The following is an 18,481-nucleotide window of genomic DNA, read 5'->3' as shown; positions in this document are numbered from 1 at the left end:
AAATTATATTTCATTGCTATTTTAACTTGTATTTCTCATAAATAGTCACATTGACATCTCTTCATATATTTGTTGGCTTTTCAAGCTTCCTCTTCTGTTAGTTACCAATTCATATTCTGTTGGTTGGTTGTTTTTTTTTTCTATTGATTTGTAGGAGCTTCTTTCAAAATATTCGCTTTAAGTTTCTTTTTAGATTTTTAAGTTTGTTTTTAGATGTGCCTCTACAAATTTTTATTTATTTTTTTTAGATTTTAGCAGATATAAAAATGGAACATATTTATGAGGTACTATTTGATGTTTTGGTGCATATATCTTTGTAAGTTTCATATATTGTGAATAGGATTTCCTAATCCATGGATTTTCTTCTCACTTTACTTTTTGGTACATTTTATAGTCCCGAAGAATACATTTTTTGTTTGTTTTCAGCGTATTAATTCTATTGTGCGAGATCTACACAACTACTGCAGATAAAGTCATTGCAAAATCTTTACTCCTGCTACTATCTAATCTGCAGCTCAGTTGTCAGCCCCAACAGTGGCCATTGCAGAACCCCCTGGTTTTTTTCATTCTGTGCTTACGTTTCTTTTGCTGTTTTCTTGAGGTCTTTTTCTTCTTTTTTAGGTCATGTCTTGTAAGTGTACATGTGAGTTCATTTTTCTTTGCATAATCCAAGGAATCATAAATCACGCCAAACCTGTTGTCTCATCACCATCAAAATGGGTTCTGAATTCAAATACAAAGATGGCACCCAATGTGATCTTGTATATTTTGGCTAGTTTTTTTCCCCCCAAATTTCTGTCTTATGTGATGTCACTTCCTGGAAGCAGGGGTGCGGGGTGGGGAGGATACTGATGACTTTTTTTTTATTTTAAAAAGATTTATTTATTTGAGAGGTAGAGTTACAGAGAGAGGGAGAGACAGAGAGAAAGGTCTTCCATCCTGTGGTTTGGAGGCCATCCCCAAATGGCCTCAATTGCCGGAACTGGGTTGATCCGAAGCCAGGAGCCAGGAGCTTCCTCTGGGTCTCCCATGTGGGTACAGGGCCCCAAGGACTTGGGCCATCTTCCACTGCTTTCCCAGGCCATAGCAGAGAGCTGGGCCAGAAGAGGAACAGCTGGGACACAAACCGGCGCCCATATGGGATGCCAGCGCCACAGGTGGAGGCTTTACCTGCTACTCCACAATGCCGGCCCACTGATGACCATTTGTTTGCTCTGAAGTTGCTGGTTGGTCATCAGCTTCCTGGTTTGGATGGTTACTGTGTTGTTCATGATGGCGTTTGGTCCTCAGTCAGCCGTGGAGGAAAAAGCTGCAGTTAAAGTGCAGTGGAATTCATTGATCTTTTCTTTCACATTTTGTGCCTTTTGCATTCTTTTTATTTATTTATTTATTTATTTATTTATTTATTTATTTATTTATTTTTGACAGGCAGAGTGGACAGTGAGAGAGAGAGAGAGAGAGAGAGAGAGAAAGGTCTTCCTTTTGCCGTTGGTTCACCCTCCAATGGCTGCTGCAGCTGGTGCGCTGCGGCCGGAGCACCGCGCTGATCCGAAGGCAGGAGCCAGGAGCCAGGTGCTTCTCCTGGTCTCCCGTGGGGTGCAGGGCCCAAGCACCTGGGCCATCCTCCACTGCACTCCCTGGCCACAGCAGAGAGCTGGCCTGGAAGAGGGGCAACCAGGACAGAATCCGGCGCCCCGACCGGGACTAGAACCTGGGGTGCTGGTGCCGCAGGCAGAGGATTAGCCTAGTGAGCCACGCGCCGGCCGCCTTTTGTATTCTAATAGGAATGTTTTTCTTTTTCTTTTTGAATCTTTTTCTAAATGGTACAGGGGGTTAAGCTGCATTTGTGATGCTGGCATCCCATATCAGAGTACTGGTTCGAGTCCCAGGTGCTCTGCTTCCAATCCAACTCACTGCTAATGTGCCTGGGAAAGCAGTGACTGTCACCATGTGGGAATCCCTGCTGAAGTTCTGGGCTTCAGCTTGAACCAGCCCAGCTGTTGGGTCCATTTGGGGAGTGAACCAGTGTATGAAAGATCTGTCTCTCTCTCTCTCTCTCTGAAACTCTGCCTTACAAGCAAGTAAATAAATCTTTTTAAAAAACTGATAAAGCTTTGTTGTTCTCAACTGGAATTTATTTCTCTTTAGTGTGTGTTAGTTCTCTATTGCTCTGTAAGAAATGATCACAAACTTCGCATCTTAAGATGACATAAATTGACTGATCAGTTCACTTTTCTGCGGGTCAAACATCTGGTGCAACACAGCTGAGTTCTGTGCTGAGAAGCTCGCAAGGTTGAAATCAGTTTGGTTGGGGGCCGGTGCTGTGGCATAGCGGGTAAGCCGCCACCTGCAGTGCCAGCATCCCATATGGGCGCCAGTTCGAGTCCCGGCTGCTCCACTTCCGATCCAGCTCTCTGCTATGGCCTGGGATAGCAGTAGAAGATGGCCCAAGTCCTTGGCTTCTGATTCGTGGCTTTGGATCAGCTCAGCTCTGGCCATTGCGGCTAACTGGGGAGTGAACCAGCAGATGTAAGACCCCTCTCTCTCTCTCTCTCTCTGCCTCTCCTTCTCTCTCTGGGTAACTCTGACTTTCAAATAAATAAATAAATCTTTGGGAAAAAAAAGAAGTCAGGTCGGTCACTGTCTGCACACTCCTCCGGCACTGGGAGTTTGCTTTCAGGCTAACATGATTGTGATAGAATTTAGCTTCTTCAGCCACAGGACTATAGTCCCTATTTCCTTGCCAGCTCCTAGAAGCCATCCATACTCCTTGTCATGTGGCCCTCTCCATCTTCAAAACCACCAATGTGAAGAAGCAGCCTTGTGCTAAGTCCCTTTGGTGCTTCAGATTTCTAGGACTGGGAATCTTTTCTCAAGGGAGAGGGAGAGGGAGAGGGAGAGGGATTGGGATTATCCCTCCCAGGATAATCTCTGTCTCTTCAGGTCAGCTGGTGTGGGATCTTAATCGTGTCTGCAAAACAGTGTCATGGCACCACTTACATTACTGTTTGAACAACTGGGAGAAGATGTATATATACCATGGGGCTGGAATCTTAAGGACTGTCTTAGAATTCTGCCTATCACCTGATATAAAGTAGGGATTCATACATTTTCTATGTGGATCCCTATGAGATTTTCATTTGGGAAAATTTGAAACATCCTGGGGCTGGTGTTGTACAGCAAGTTAAGCCGCCACTTGGGACAGCCACATTCCATATTGGAGTGCCTGTTCTGGTCCTGGCTGCTCCATTCCCATGCAGCTTGTTGCTAATGTGCCTGGGAAACAGCAGATGATGGCCCAAGTACCTGGGTCCCTGCCACCCATGTGGGAGACCTAGATGGAGGAAGATCTTTTTCCCTCTCTCTCTCTCTCTCCTCTTCAAATAAATCTGATATAAAAAATAAAACATTTACAAAACTAGAGATGAAAGTTTCATGAATGTCCATGCTCCCAGCACCTTCTGTGACTCCACGTGGCCAATCTTTGTCCGGATTTCTTTCTTCCCATACCCTCGATCGTTTTCTCGCAAATTCAAGGCATACTTGCTCATCTGTGATGCTTCCATATGCATCTTTAAAGACAGGACTTGTTTTTCTTACCTTGCTCCCTGGAATCAGCCAAATTCAAGATTGGCACAGTCCTCAGACTACCACGTCTGCAGGTTCAGAGGGGATCCCTCAAACCACCTTCAGCTGCAACCGTGTGCTGGGAAGAAGAGTCATAGAATTCACTGAAACCTAATATACTCACAGCCATGTTTATTTTTAAAAATTTTGTTTTATTTTATTTGAAGGGCAGAGTTACGGGTGGTGGTTGGGGGAGAGAGGCAGAGAGAGAGAGAGAGAGAGAGAGAGAGAGGTTTTCCATACGCTGATTCCTTCCCCAAATGGCTGCTACGACCAGGGTTGGGCCAGGCTGAAGCCAGGAGCCAGGAGCCAGGAGCTTCTGGCACCCATATGGGATGCCGACGCTGCAAGCAGTGGCTTTTCCCGCTTCGCCACAGTGCTGGCTCCACAGCCATGTTTATTATAGCCAAATGATGCAAGTTAGAAGAGTCACATGGGGCAGAATCTTGGACTTGGGAGGTTTCTTTCCATAGGTGAAGCTTCCATGTCCTCAGAGATGTATTCGCCTTGGCATTGATGATTGAGCAATATGGGTATGGAAGTATTGCTAACCCAGGAAGCTCTGCTAACTCCAGTGTTGAGTTTTTCCTGGAGTCTCATTATATAGGTGCGAATGATGGAATTATCGTCCATGGGTTAAATTCAGCTTCTAGCCTTTCTCTTCTCCCAGAGGTCAGGCTGAGAATATGGCTCACAGTCCCAGCTTTCTAATCACATGGTTAGTTTTTCTGGAGTGGCCAACCTCCACCCTGAGCCATCTGTTAGCTCACACTGGGTGGTGGGGAGGGGATGTGTGTCTGAGGGGCCCACCATTAATACAAAGGCATTCTTATCACGTGAGAGTTTTGAGATTCACTCCAACGCTGCCCACCTCCCCCCACTGAATTTTTCTGATTGTTTGCTACTTACATATAGATACACATACCTTTGATTTAGAGTTAGAATTAGTGGCCTTGAATTCTGTGAAGCTGCTACATTCACACTTCAGTCTGGAAGTTTTTGGGGGTAAGAATTGTGAAGGGTTTGCCTCCTACAGTTTTGCGGTTGCTGACAAAAGACCAGAAGCTCTGGGTCTTAACAAAGGGCTTTATTACTCATTGCATAGCAGGCAGTATGAGCTTAATGTTTTCAATGACTCCCCAGGGCCCCTAAGTCCCCTGGGTGAAAGCAGAGGAGCCTGGGTCGAGGCTCCTCACAGAGTAGGTTTGTGTCACTGTAGACCTTGCCTGACCTTTGCCTCCAAGGGCAATGTCATTTCCATTCTCCTGAATAGCAAACACATCTGCCCTTTGCCCTGGAGAAATGCACTCTGTCTTTCTAGGCCATGTGCTAGTCAAACATCCTTGAAATGTAGTGTGATACACACACAGACACTCAGGAGACACAGAGAGAATGGTTTCCCAACTTGTTTTGTTGGGATTTTCTTTTTGAAACAATCAGGTCATGTGGAATATAATTAATTTCACTTCTTTCTTTCTAATAGCCCCCAATATTTTTTTCTGTATTGTACTAGAATCCAGTGCAAAGTGAGAATGGCCATTTTTGCCTTCTTCTTCTTCTTCCTTCTTCCTTCTTCCTTCTTCTTCTTTTTTTACAGGCAGAGTGGACAGTGGTTTTGCCGTTGGTTCACCCTCCAATGGCTGCTGCGGCCGGCGCACCGCACCTATCTGAAGGCAGGAGCCAGGAGCCAGGAGCCAGGTGCTTCTCCTGGTCTCCCATGCGGTGCAGGGCCTAAGCACTTGGGCCATCCTCCACTGCACTCCCGGGCCACAGCAGAGAGCTGGCCTGGAAGAGGAGCAACCAGGACAGATTCCGGTGCCCCGACCGGGACTAGAACCCGGTGTGCCAGCGCCGCAAGGCAGAGGATTAGCCTATTGAGCCGCGGCGCCGGCACCTTTTTCTTGTTAAGGTGAAAATGTTCGTTATTTCATCAGTTTGTATGGCAAGAAACTTAGAGGTTCTTCTTAGATGACAAAATTCTTCAATGTTGCTGCTTCTGAATCCAGCTCCTTGCTAATGTGCAGCCTGGGAGGCAACAGGTGATGTTTTAAGTGCCTGGGTTTTTTTCTCAGATGTGGGAGGCCCAGATTGTGTTCCTGGCTTCTGGCTTTGGCCTGGCCCAGCACTGGCTTTTGTGGGCATTTGGGAAGGAACCAGTGAATGGAAGATCTCTCTCTCTCTCTCTCTATCCTTTCCTTTGAAATAAATAAATCTTATATTTTCTGGTTTATGCGTTATATTTATCATGAATGCTTGTTATATTTTGTCAAATGCTTTTTTCTACATGTAATGTAATCATTTTTATTTCTTTATTCTGTTTATATGGTTAATTATGTTGATTAATTTTCAGCCAAAAATGTTTATAGATTACCTCTCAGGAACTAGGGACAAACAATGATCAAATTCCCCTTCTCCCCTCCTTCCCTCCTTCCCTCCCTCCTTCCCTCCCTCTTTCTCTCCCTCCCTCCTTCCCTCCCTCCCTCCCTCTCTCTCTCTTTCTTTCTTTCTTTCTTTCTTTCTTTCTTTCTTTCTTTCTTTCTTTCTTTCTTTCTTTCTTTCTTTCTTTCTTTCTTTCTTTCTTTCTTTCTTTCTCCTTCCTTCCTTCCTTCCTTCCTTCCTTCCTTCCTTCCTTCCTTCCTTCCTTCCTTCCTTCCCTCCTTCCCTCCTTCCCTCCTTCCCTCCTTCCCTCCTTCCCTCCTTCCCTCCTTCCCTCCTTCCCTCCTTCCCTCTTTCCTCCTTCTTTCATAACCACAATATCACAGTCTAAAAATTAAAATATTTTCTTATTTTCATCAAATATCCAATAAGCGTTTCAATTTTTCCCTTTGTCTCATTAAAAAAAAAAAGCAGTTAAGGGGCCGGCACTGTGGTGCAGTGGGTTAAAGCCCTGGCCTGAAGCGCCCGCATCCCATATGGGCGCCAATTCTAGTCCCAGCTGCTCCACTTCCTAACAGGCTCTCTGCTATGGTCTGGGAAATCAGTGGAAGATGGCCCAAGTCCTTGGGCCCCTGGCTCGCGTGGGGGAACCTGGAGGACACTCCTGGCTCCTGGCTTTGGATCGGTGCAGCACCGGCTGTTACGGCCAATTGGGGAGTGAACCTTCAGATGAAGGACCTCTCTCTCTCTCTCTCTCTCTCTCTCTGCCTCTCCTCTTTCTGTGTAATTCTGACTTTCAGATAAATAAATAAATCTTTAAAAAAAAGCAATTGATCTCTACAAGTTGGTATCTTAACAAAGCTTAACATACTGCACTTCATTGATATCTATCTTTTTTTTAAAAAATTTATTTATTTGAAAGGCAGAGTCAGAGAGAGAGAGAGAAATCTTCCATCCGCTGGTTCACTCCCCAAATGGCTACAATGGTTGGGGCTGGGCTAGGACAAAGCCCATCACAGTCTAAAAATTAAAATAATTTTTAATTATTAGATTAATTAATTTAATTGTTAGACTCCATCCAGGTCTCCCACATGAGTGGTGGGATTTTCCACTGCTTTCCCAGGTGCATTAGCAAGGTGCTGGATCAGAAGTATAGCAACTGAGACTTGAATTGGTATCCATAAGGGATGCAGCATTACAGACTTTGGTTCAACCCACTGTGCTACAATGCCAGCTCCAGTATGTATCTTAACTTGATCTTAGCCAAAAGGCCCAGAAGCAATCCAGTATATATCTTATGATTCTTTTAGTTCATAGATTCTTTTTTCCTCTTTTTTATTTTGCAATTTATTTGTGGAAGAAAATAAGTCATGGCTTGCCTTAGTTCCTTTTTGCTGACAGAGAGATGGAAGTACAGATAGTAAAGCCAAATTGTACCAACGTTCATTCCAGGGAGGAACGGGCCAGTCGAGAGTGCACATGGCACTCTTTCTACCTGGTTTGGGGCTTTTATCCCTAATGTATGAGTGCTGTGACACTCACAATTGGCATTTATGATTGACAGTTGGGAGATGCATACCCTTAGGATCTTGACACATGTGGCTACAAACTAGACTTTTCTGGGTTGGCTAAGCTCCAATTTTATCAGGATACTTTATTTATTTTAAAATTTTATTTAATGAATATAAATTTCGAAAGTACAACTCTTGGATTATAGCAGCTTTCCCCCCTAAAACCTCCCTCCCACCCGCAACCATCCCATCTTCTACTCCCTCTCCAATCCCATTCTTCATCAAGATTCATTTTCAATTATCTTTTTTTAAAATATATTTTTAAATATTTTATTTATTTATTTGAGAGATAGAGTTACAGACAGTGAGAGGGAGAGACAGAGAAAAAGGTTTTCCTTCGGTTGGTTCATTCCCCAAATGGCCGCAACGGCTGGAGCTGCACCGATCCAAAGTCAGGAGCCAGGAGCTTCTTCCTGGTCTCCCATATGGGTGCAGGGGCCCAAGGACTTGGGTCATCTTCTACTGCTTTCCAAGGCCATAGCAAAGAGCTGGATTGGAAGAGGAACAGCCGGGACTAGAAGCAGTGCCCATATGGGATGCTGGCGCCACAGGCGGAGGATTAACCTACTGCGCCACAGCACTGACCCCTCAATTATCTTTATTTACAGAAGATCAACTTAGTATATACTAAGTAAGGACTTTAACAGTTTGCATCCACACAGATACACCAAGTATAAAGTACTGTTTGAGTACTAGTTTTACTGTTAATTCACCTAGTACAACACATTAAGGACAGAGATCCTACATGGGGAGTAAGTGCACAGTGACTCCCGTTGATTTAACAACTGACACTCTTATTTATGACGTCAGTAATCACCCGAGGCTCTTGTCATGAGCTGCCAAGGCTATGGAAGCCTCTTGAGTTTACAAACTCCAACCTTATTTAGACAAGGCCATAATCAAAGTGGAGGTTCTCTCCTCCCTTCAGAGAAAGGTACCTCTTTGTTTGATAGCCCTTTCTTTCTGCTGGGATCTCACTCACAGAGATCTTTCATTTAGGTCATTTTTTTGCCAGAGTGTCTTGGCTTTCCATGCCCGAGAAACTCTTGTGGGCTTTTTAGCCGGATCCGAATGCCTTAAGGGCTGATTTTGATGCCAGAGTGCTGTTTAGGGCATCTGCCATTCTATGAGTCTGCTGTGTATCCTGCTTCCCATGTTGGATCATTCTCTCCTTTTTAATTCTATCAGTTATTATTAACAGACACTAGTCTTGTTTATACGATCCCTTTGACACTTAATCCTATCTTTATGATCAATTATGAACTTAAACTGGTCACTTTGACTAGTGAGATGGCATTGGTACATGCCACCTTGGTGGGATTGATTTGCAGTCCCCTGGCACATTTCTAGCTCTACCATTAGGGGTAAGTCCAAATAAGCATGTGCCATACTGTACATCTCCTCCCTCTCTTATTCCCACTCTTATATTTAACATGGATCACTTTTCAGTTAAATTTAAGCACCTAAGAATAATTGTGTGTTAATTAAAGAGTTCAACTAATGGTATTAAGTAGAACAAAAAAAATACCAAGAGGAATAAAATAGTAAGTTGTTCCTTGACAGACAGGACAAGGGCTGATCAAGTCATTGTTTCTCATAGTGTCTGTTTCAGTTCTACAGATTTCCTTTTAGGTGCTCTGTTAGTTGTCATCAATCAGGGAGAACATATGATGTTTGTCCCTTTTGGACTGGCTTATTTCACTCAGCATGATGTTTTCCATTTTCCTCCATTTTGTTGCAAATGACCGGATTTCATTTTTTTACTGCTGTATAGTATTCTATAGAGTACATATCCCATAATTTCTTTATCTAGTCTTCTGTTGATGGGCATTTAGGTTGATTCCATGTCTTAGCTATTGTGAATTGAGCTGCAATAAACATTGAGGTGTAGACAGCTCTTTTATTTGCCAATTTAATTTCCTTTGAGTAAATTCCAAGGAGTAGGATGGCTGGGTCATGTGGTAGGGCTATATTATGGTTTCTGAGGAATCTCCAAACTATCTTCCATAGTGGCTTTACCAGTTTGCATTCCCACCAGCAGTGGATTAGTGTCCCTTTTTCCCCATATCCTCGCCAGCACCTGTTGTTAGTTGATTTCTGTATGTGAGCCATTCTAACTGAGGTGAGGTGAAACCTCATTGTGGTTTTGATTTGCATTTCCCTGATGGCTAGTGATCCTGAACATTTTTTCATGTGAAAAAATGTTGGCCATTTGGATTTCCTCTTTTGAAAAATGTCTATTAAGGTCCTTGGCCCATCTCCTAAGTGGGTTTTTTCTTTTGTTGTGGAGTTTCTTGATCTCTTTGTAGATTCTTGTTATTAATCCTTTAACAGTTGCATAATTTTCAAATATTTTTTCCCATTCTGTCGGTTGCCTCTCCACTTGCCTGACTTTCTTTTGCAGTACATTACAATTTGATGTAATCTCAGTTGTTAATTCTGGCTTTGACTGCCTGTGCCTTTGGGGTCTTTTCCGAGAAATCTTTGCCTCTGCCTATATCTTGCAGGGTTTCTCTGATGTTCTCTAATAATTTGAGGGTGTTGGGTCATAGGTTTAGATCTTTAATCCATGCTGAGTGGATTTTTGTGTAAGGTGTAAGGTAGGGGTCTTGCTTCATGCTTCTGCACGTGGAAATCCAGTTTTCCCAGCACCATTTGTTGAAGAGACTGTCCTTGCTCCAGGAATTGGTTTTAGATCCTTGATCAAATATAAGCTGGTTGTAGATGTTTGGGTTGATTTCTGGTGTTTCTATTCTGTTCCATTGGTCTATCCATCTATTTCTGTACCAGTACCATGCTGTTTTGATTATAACTGCCCTGTAGTATGTCTTGAAATCTGGTATTGTGATGCCTCCGGCATTGTTTTTGTTGTACAAGATTGCTTTAGCTATTCGAGGCCTCCTGTGCCTCCATATGAATTTCAGCATGATTTTTTCCAGATCTGAGAAGAATGTCTTTGGTATTTTGTTTGGTATCACATTGAATCTGTAAATTGCTTTTGGGAGAATGGACATTTTGATGATATTAATTCTTCTAATCCATGAACATGGAAGATTTGTCCATTTATTTGTGTTTTCTTGTATTTCTCTCTTTAATGTTTTGTAATTCTCATCATAGAGATCTTTGACATCCTTGGTTAAGTTTATTCCAAGGTATTTGATTGTTTTTGTGGCTATTGTAAATGGGATTGATCTTAGAAGTTCTTTCTCAGCCATGGCATTGCCTGTGTATACAAAGGCTGTTGATTTTTGTGCATTGATTTTATACCCTGCTACTTTGCCAAACTCTTCTATGAGTTCCAATAGTCTCTTAGGAGAGTTCTTTGGATCCTCTAAATAAAGAATCATATCATCTGCAAAGAGGGATAGTTTGACTTCCTCTTTCACAATTTGTATCCCTTTAATTTCTTTTTCTTGCCTAATGGCTCTGGCTAAAACTTCCAATACTATATTGAATAGCAATGGAGAGAATAGGCATCCCTGTCTGGTACCAGATCTCAGTGAAAATGCTTCCAACTTTTCCCCATTCAATATTATGCTGGCTGTGGGTTTTTCATAAATTACCATGATTGTGTTGAGGAATGTTCCCTCAATACTCAATTTGCTTAGAGTTTTCATCATGAAAGGGTGTTGTATTTTATCAAATGCTTTCTTGGCATCTATTGAGATAATCATATGGCTTTTATTCTGCAGTCTGTTAATGTGGTGTATCACATTGATTTATTTGTGAATGTTCAACAATCCCTGCATACCAGGGATAAATCCCACTTGGTCTGGGTGGATGATTTTCCTGATGTGTTTTTGCATTCTATTGGCCAGAATTTTATTGAGGATTTTTGCGTCTATGTTCATCAGGGAAATTGGTCTGTAATTCTCTTTCTCTGCTCTATCTTTTTCAGGTTTAGGAATTAAGGTGATGCTGGCTTCATAGAAATAATTTGCCAAGATTCCCTCTCTTTCAATTGTTTTGAATAGTTTAAGAAAATTGGAGTTAGTTCTTCTTTAAATGTCTAGTAGAATTGAGCAATGAATCCATCCAGTTCTGGGCTTTTCTTTGTTGGGAGGGCCTTTATTACTGATTCAATTTCTGACTCAGTTATGTATCTGTTTAGGTTTTCTATGTCTTCATGGCTCAATTTCGGTAGGTTATATGTGTCCAGGAATCTATCCATTTCTGATAGATTTCCCAGTTTGCTGGCATACAACTCTTTGTAGTAATTTCTGATGACTCTTTTTTTTTATTCTGTGGTGTCTGTTGTTACATTCCCTTTTTCATCTCTGATTTTATTGATTTGAGTCTTCTCTCCTTTTTTTAGTTAGTTGAGTCACTGGTGTGTCTATTTTGTTTATTTTTTCAAAAAACCAGCTTTTCATTTTTGCTGATTTTATGTAATGTTTTTTGGATTCAATTCTGTTGATTTCTTCTCTAATTTTAATTATTTCTTTTCTCCTACTAGTTTTGGGTTTGGTTTGTTGCAGTTTTTCTAGCTCCTTGAGATGCATTGATAGCTCATTTATTTGGTGCCTTTCCAATTTCTTGATGTAGGCACCTAATGATATAAACTTTCCTCTTAACACTGCTTTTGCTGTATCCCATAAGTTTTGATATGTTGTATTGTTAACTTCATTTGCTTCCAGAAAATTTTTGATTTCTCTTTTGATTTCTTCTATGACCCAGTGTTCATTCAGGAGCATGTTATTTAGTCTCCATGTGTTTGCATGTGCTCTAGGGATTCCTGAGTTGCTAATTTCCAGCTTCATTCCGTGGTGGCCTGAGAAGATGCCTGGTATGATTTCAATTCTTTTGAATTTGCTGAGACTTGCTTTATTGCCTAGTATGTGGTCAATCCTAGAGAAAGTTCCATGCACTGATGAGAAGAATGTGTATTCTTTAAGTGTAGGGTGAAATTTTCTGTAGATATGTTAGATCCATTTGGTCTATAGTGTTGATTAAATCTGCTGTTTCCTTGTTGATTTTCTGTCTGGTTGATCTGTCCATTGCTGAAAGTGGAGTATTGAAGTCCCCCAATACTATTGTATTGGAGTCTAAGTCTCCCTTTGAGTCCCTTAACATATCTTTTAAATAGCCCACTGCCTTGTAATTAGGTGCATATACGTTTATAATAGTTACATCTTCCTGTTGAATTGATCCCTTAATTATTATGTCTCTTTTATTTGTCTCTTTTAAGAGTTTTGGTGTTAAAGTCTATTTTGTCTGATATTAAGGTGGCTATGCCAGCTCTTTTTTGGTTTCTGTTGGCATGGAATATCTTTTTCCAACCTTTCACTTTCAGTCTGCATGCATCTTTGTTGGAAAGATGTGTTTCTTGTAAGCAGCAAATAGATGGGTTTTGTTTTTTAATCCATTCAGCCAGTCTCTGTCTTTTAACTGGAGAGTTGAGGCCATTTACATTCAATGTGTCTATTGATAAGTAGTGACTTTGCCTTGCCATTTTTCCAAATATATTTCTAATATATAGTTTGAACTTCCTATGATCTTTTACTAAGAGATATTCTTCCTTTACCTTCTTTTGTATTGATGACTGTGTTTCTGTTTTTCTGTGTGTAACACATCTTTAAACATCTTTTGCAGGGCTGAACGAGTAGTGACAAATACTTTCAATTTCTGTTTGCTATGAACAGTCTTCACTTCACCTTCACTCACAAATGAGAGCTTTGCAGGATATAATATTTTGGGATGGCAGTTTTTTTCTCTTAGTACTTTGGCTATATCTCACCATTCCTTCCTAGCCAGTAGGGTTTCTGGGGGAGAAATCCACTGTAAATCTAATTGGAGATTCTCTGAGAGTAAGCTGGCATTTCTCTCTTGCACATTTTAGAATCTTTTCTTTATGTTTCACTGTGGTGAGGTTGATTACAATGTGTTGTGGCAAGGATCTTTTCTGGTCATGTTTATTTGGTGTTCTGTGTGCTTCCTGTACTTGATGTCTTTTTCTTTCTCCAAACCCGGGAAGTTTTCTGCTAGTATTTCATTAAAAAGGCCTTCTAGTCCTTTTCTCTCCATGCCTTCAGTAACTCCTAGTACCAGAATATTGGCTTTTTTAATAGTATCCTGTAGATGCCCAACAATATTTTATAGATTTCTAATTTCTTCCACTTGTCTTGGGTTTGACCATATACTTTCTTGTGCTGTCTTCTAAGTCCAATATTCTCTCTTCTGCCTCACTGATTCTGCTTTTAAGACTCTCAATTGTGTTTTTTATTTGTTCTATTGAATTTTTCATTTCATTTTGATTTCTCTTCAATATCTCAATTTCATGTTCTATTAAATTCCTCATTTCATTTTGATTCCTCCTTAAGATTTCATTTTCATGAGAGAGATTTTCTTTCATGTCCTGCATGGATTTCAGTAGTTCATGCATTTGTTTTTGATTACTTCTAAATATTCTTATCATAAATTTTTTGAGTTCCATTTCTTGCATATCTTCTATCTCATTATCTTCATAATCTTGTATTGAAGTGTCATTTTCTTTTGGGAGTGTCATGTTGTCTTCCTTGTTCTTGTTTCCTCAGCTGTTGCATTTGTTGTTTGGCATTTGTGGAGATACTCGTTGGTTTCTTCTTTTTTTTCTGCTTGGTGGCTTTTCTCATTGTACTATGACTCTGAAGATAAGTGGACTATCTGCTTTCAGTGAGTCTTTAGAGGCTTGTGGTGGGTGTGGCCAGAGAGCTGTGTTCAGTTCTTCAGGGTTAAGGGTGTGCCTAAGGTGACACACCCAGGTTTGGCATGGTAAATCTTCTCTCTCTCCCTCTCTCTCTCTTTTAATCAGAAGGGAAGTAATTATGCTCAGCTGAGCTCTTCTCGATGGTGATCCTCGATGCCTGAGCGCTAGCCCCAGTGGGTATAATATTCATTTGCTCTGTCCCAAGGACCACACAAAGGATCTGTTCAGTCCTCAGTGTAAGCTCAGATTCCCCTGCAATGTCTCTCACCAGGTAGCCAGGGCCGCCCGAATTTGTGGCATTTCCCAACAAGGCTACTCACGTCTCAGCCAACACCGTGAGTTCACCCACACACCCTCAGTTTTTTTTTTTTTTTTATAACAGTCCCGGTTCATAAGCTCCACACATTGACTAGGTCTTAGTCTCCTGTTATTACTCCCCACCAGAGTCAGGTTTTTCTGCTCGGCTGATTTTTGGGCACAGCTGTTACATATGTCCAAAATGGTGCCTGCTCTGTCAGCTCTTATGCCTTTGTAAGGTGACTGGATAGAGAGAATTGTGTCCATACCATCCCTTTTATTTTTTCTCTCCTCTAGTTAGGCTGGTGTACTTTCTCCCTTGGGGCTTCAAGCCTCATTCCCTCCAGGCTCTTCCTGCCACTTTTCCACCAGTGTCTCGGGCTACTTCAGTTTCATCTCACTTCTTTTTCCAGCACTGGTGCGTAGGAGACTCTCAGCAGCTGGGGTCCCAAGCCATGGGCACCCGTGCCTTCCACGTAGGTCCACCATATCCTTCTAATTCCAGAAGAGTTTCCTCTGCCATATTTTCCCTAACTCTTCCCTGAGACTACACTATCTCTACTTTTATTAAACTATCTTCTGGACTATCAGTAAGCTCCCTCCCTATTCTGCCATCTTGGAACCCTCCTGACTCAGGATACTTTAACCACAAGTTAAACTGCAAAGTGAGTGGTCTTGTGTGGGTCACCATTGGAGATCAGGGTTCCTGGTCCCTCTTTTGGATGAGGGTCTTCTGACTCCTCCTTAGTTACTCATGTCTAATTATCTGCCTGACAATTCTATAGAGTCTGCCACATTCTGGATTTTGCATAAATTACATAGCTAAAAAATTCACCCAGATACTGTTTATACTTAATATATTTTAATTAACTTAGCTATGAGGGTACTTTAAAATTTTGTGAAAAATGTAATTCAAAGATAACTAAGTTTATTTTGATGCAAAACATTTTGAAATCCATGCATGAGCTTTTCATTGTGCACATGTTCCTTTAACTTTTTGGAAGACTCTTCAATGAATAGATAGTTCAGACATATCTTGTGGTACAAATTTCATAGGTACAAGTCTACAGACCCTTGTAAAGCATTTAGTGAGCATGTTGGTGACCAGAACGCTAAAGTGTTTGTCCTAAAAGCTCTCAAATATCTGTTCTAGTCTGTCCTCAATCCATCCTCAAAGCTTAACTGCATGTTACCTTTTTTTTTTAAAGATTCATTTATTTATTTGAAAGAGTTACACAGAGTGAGGAGAGGCAGAGAGAGAAAGAGAGAGAGAAAGAGAGAGAGAGAGAGGTCTTCCATCCACTGGCTCACTCCACAATTGGCTTCAATGGCCGGAGCTGTACTGATCCAAAGCCAGGAGTGAGGAGCTTCTTCCAGGTCTCTCACGCAGGTGCAGGGGCCCAAGCACTTGGGCCATCTTCCACTGATTTCCCAGGCCATAGCGGAGAGCTAGATCAGAAGTGAATTCTCAGTTCTTTATAATTCTTTATAAAATCTCTCAATAAAACTTTACTCTGCACATACCCCCTTATTGTCCACATTGTAATTTTTCAGTGCCATGAGACAAGGAACTGACTTTGAATTCCTATAACAATATTACCTTCAAGTCAGGATATTACAGATTTACAGAATCCAACTGTGAAAAGCTCAACTAAACGAAACTGGCTCTGTCTCAAAAACAGACATGTCTTTTAAAAAAGGTCTTTGAGAAGTGCTCTGAGTACTGAAATAGATGTGAATTGTCTGATTCTGCAACCACCATAAATGTATTGGAATTTTGTCTTCCTATAATATGACATGCTATGAATAGTCTCAGTCTACTCAATACAGCAAATGGCAATGGTGAAAACTGAGCTCATAATAAGTGCCTTTAAAAGTCCTATCACAGTTGTCTTGCAATTGGTGACTCCATAAAATTGGCCCCCCACCATGAGTATGCATTAAATTTTCTTAATATATTGTTTAAGAGACAAGGCTAGATCTCCCAGCTGTGGCTTTAGTCCAAGGTTTTGCCCTGTTGGACACACAGATCAGTGAGGATGAGAGGGATACCATGATTTTTCCATGGAGCCTTTTATGGATAAAAAGGCCCTTGGAGAATGGAGTACCTCATTAGAGGTACCAAATGCCAAGGTATAAAACAGATTAAAAATATAGGGGCCAGTGCTGTGTCATAGTGGGTATAGCTGCTGCCTGCAGTGCTGGCATCTCATATGGGCTCCGGTTCAAGACATGGATCCTCCACTTCCTATCCAGCTCTCTGCTGTGGCCTGGGAAAGCATTAGAAGATGGTCCAAGTGCTTGGGCCCCTGCACCCACATAGGAGACTCAGAATACACTCCTGGCTTTGGATTGGTATAGCTCCAGCTGTTGTGACCATTTGGGGAGTGAACCAGCAGATAGACGACCTCTCTCTCTCTCTTTCTTTTTTTTTTCTTAAGATTTATTTATTTATTTGAAACAGTTACACAGAGAGCAGAGAGGCATACAGAAAGAGAGAGAGAGAGAGAGAGAGAGAGGTCTTCCATCCACTGGTTCACTCCCCAATTGGCCACAGTGGCCAGAGCTGCGCCGATCCAAAGCCAGGAGCCAGGAGCCAGGAGCCAGGAGCTTCTTCCAGGTCTCCCACGTAGGTGCAGGGGCCCAAGGACTTGGGCCATCTTCTACTGCTTTCCCAGGCCATAGCAGAGAGCTGGATCAGAAGAGGAGCAGCCAGGCCTTGAACCAGCACCCATATGGTATGCCAGCACTTCAGGCCAGCGCGTTAACCCACTGTGCCACAGTGCCAGCCCCCCTCCCCCCCGCCTTCTGTAACACTGCCTTTCAGATAAATAATTAAATAATTTTAAAAATTAGTTTTACAAACTGATGTACCACAGTACTGGAACTTAGAAACAAACATACTCCCATATTTCAAACCCAGAACCCTCTCTATCCTAAGATCTGTGTCTTAACCAGCTGCCAAGTGACATAGCTATCATCCCAGAGTACCAGGTAAGTTCTTTTTGAGGAGCATTGGGCTGCTAACCATGGTGGGCTTCAAGAAAGTCAGTAACTTTGCTCTTCTCTGACTCCCATCCCTGGGATCTCCATTTGGACCACCAAGGTCAGCTTCCAGTGAACAGAAAGTTTGTTTTATACTGGACTTTGGACTTGTCGGTTGTTAGACTGTCCTTTGGAAGGAAGATGTATAACTGTAAAAAGTTTCTGGGAGGAAGTGGAGTTCTGTACCAGCGATCTTCAAGAAGAGCTGCTAGAAGAAATCCCATGTTGGGAGCTTGCAGCCAGCAAAAGGAGATTTGTAAGTTGGCCCTTGTTTGGTTTCGATGTAACCTCCAGATTTATGTGTTTGAAGTGGGTTCACCAATGTGTTGGTGTTGAGAACTGGGATCTAATGAAAGGAAATAAGTTCATGAGGGCAGAACCCTTATAAATCAACTGAGGTCATTATCACAGGAGTGGATTAGTTATCACAAGAGTGGGTTGCTATAAAAACAAGCCCATACCTCATGCTTTCTCTTTTGTAAATGCTCCTTTGCCATTCACCTACCATGTTATAATGCAGCATCAAGGCCCTCATCAGATGCTGCTTCTATGTCCTTGGATTTCCCAGCCTCCATACTACGGACTGAATACACTTCTTTTCTTTATAATTACCCAGTTTCATGGTATTCTGTTGTAGCAACAGCAAATGGACTACAAGTCCTGAAGAGTTGGCTAAATGTTGCTTTGCCATATGGCTCAGGGGAGCGGACAACATGTGCTGCGTTCCTATGAGCACTGCTGTTGAGTGCTAACATGCTCCTAAAGAGGCTGCCATGGAGGACTTGATGGGAGGAAGATTTTGGGTCCATGAGGTTTTTTCCAAATATAGCTGGGTGGGATATGTGAGTGAAGCTTTTGTTCATCAAAAACTGGTTAGTGT

This window comes from Oryctolagus cuniculus, chromosome X, assembly GCF_051225735.1.
Source record: "Oryctolagus cuniculus isolate XC-2025 breed Fujian yellow rabbit chromosome X, ASM5122573v1, whole genome shotgun sequence".
NCBI lineage: Eukaryota > Metazoa > Chordata > Mammalia > Lagomorpha > Leporidae > Oryctolagus > Oryctolagus cuniculus.
This window is presented reverse-complemented; position numbering follows the sequence as displayed.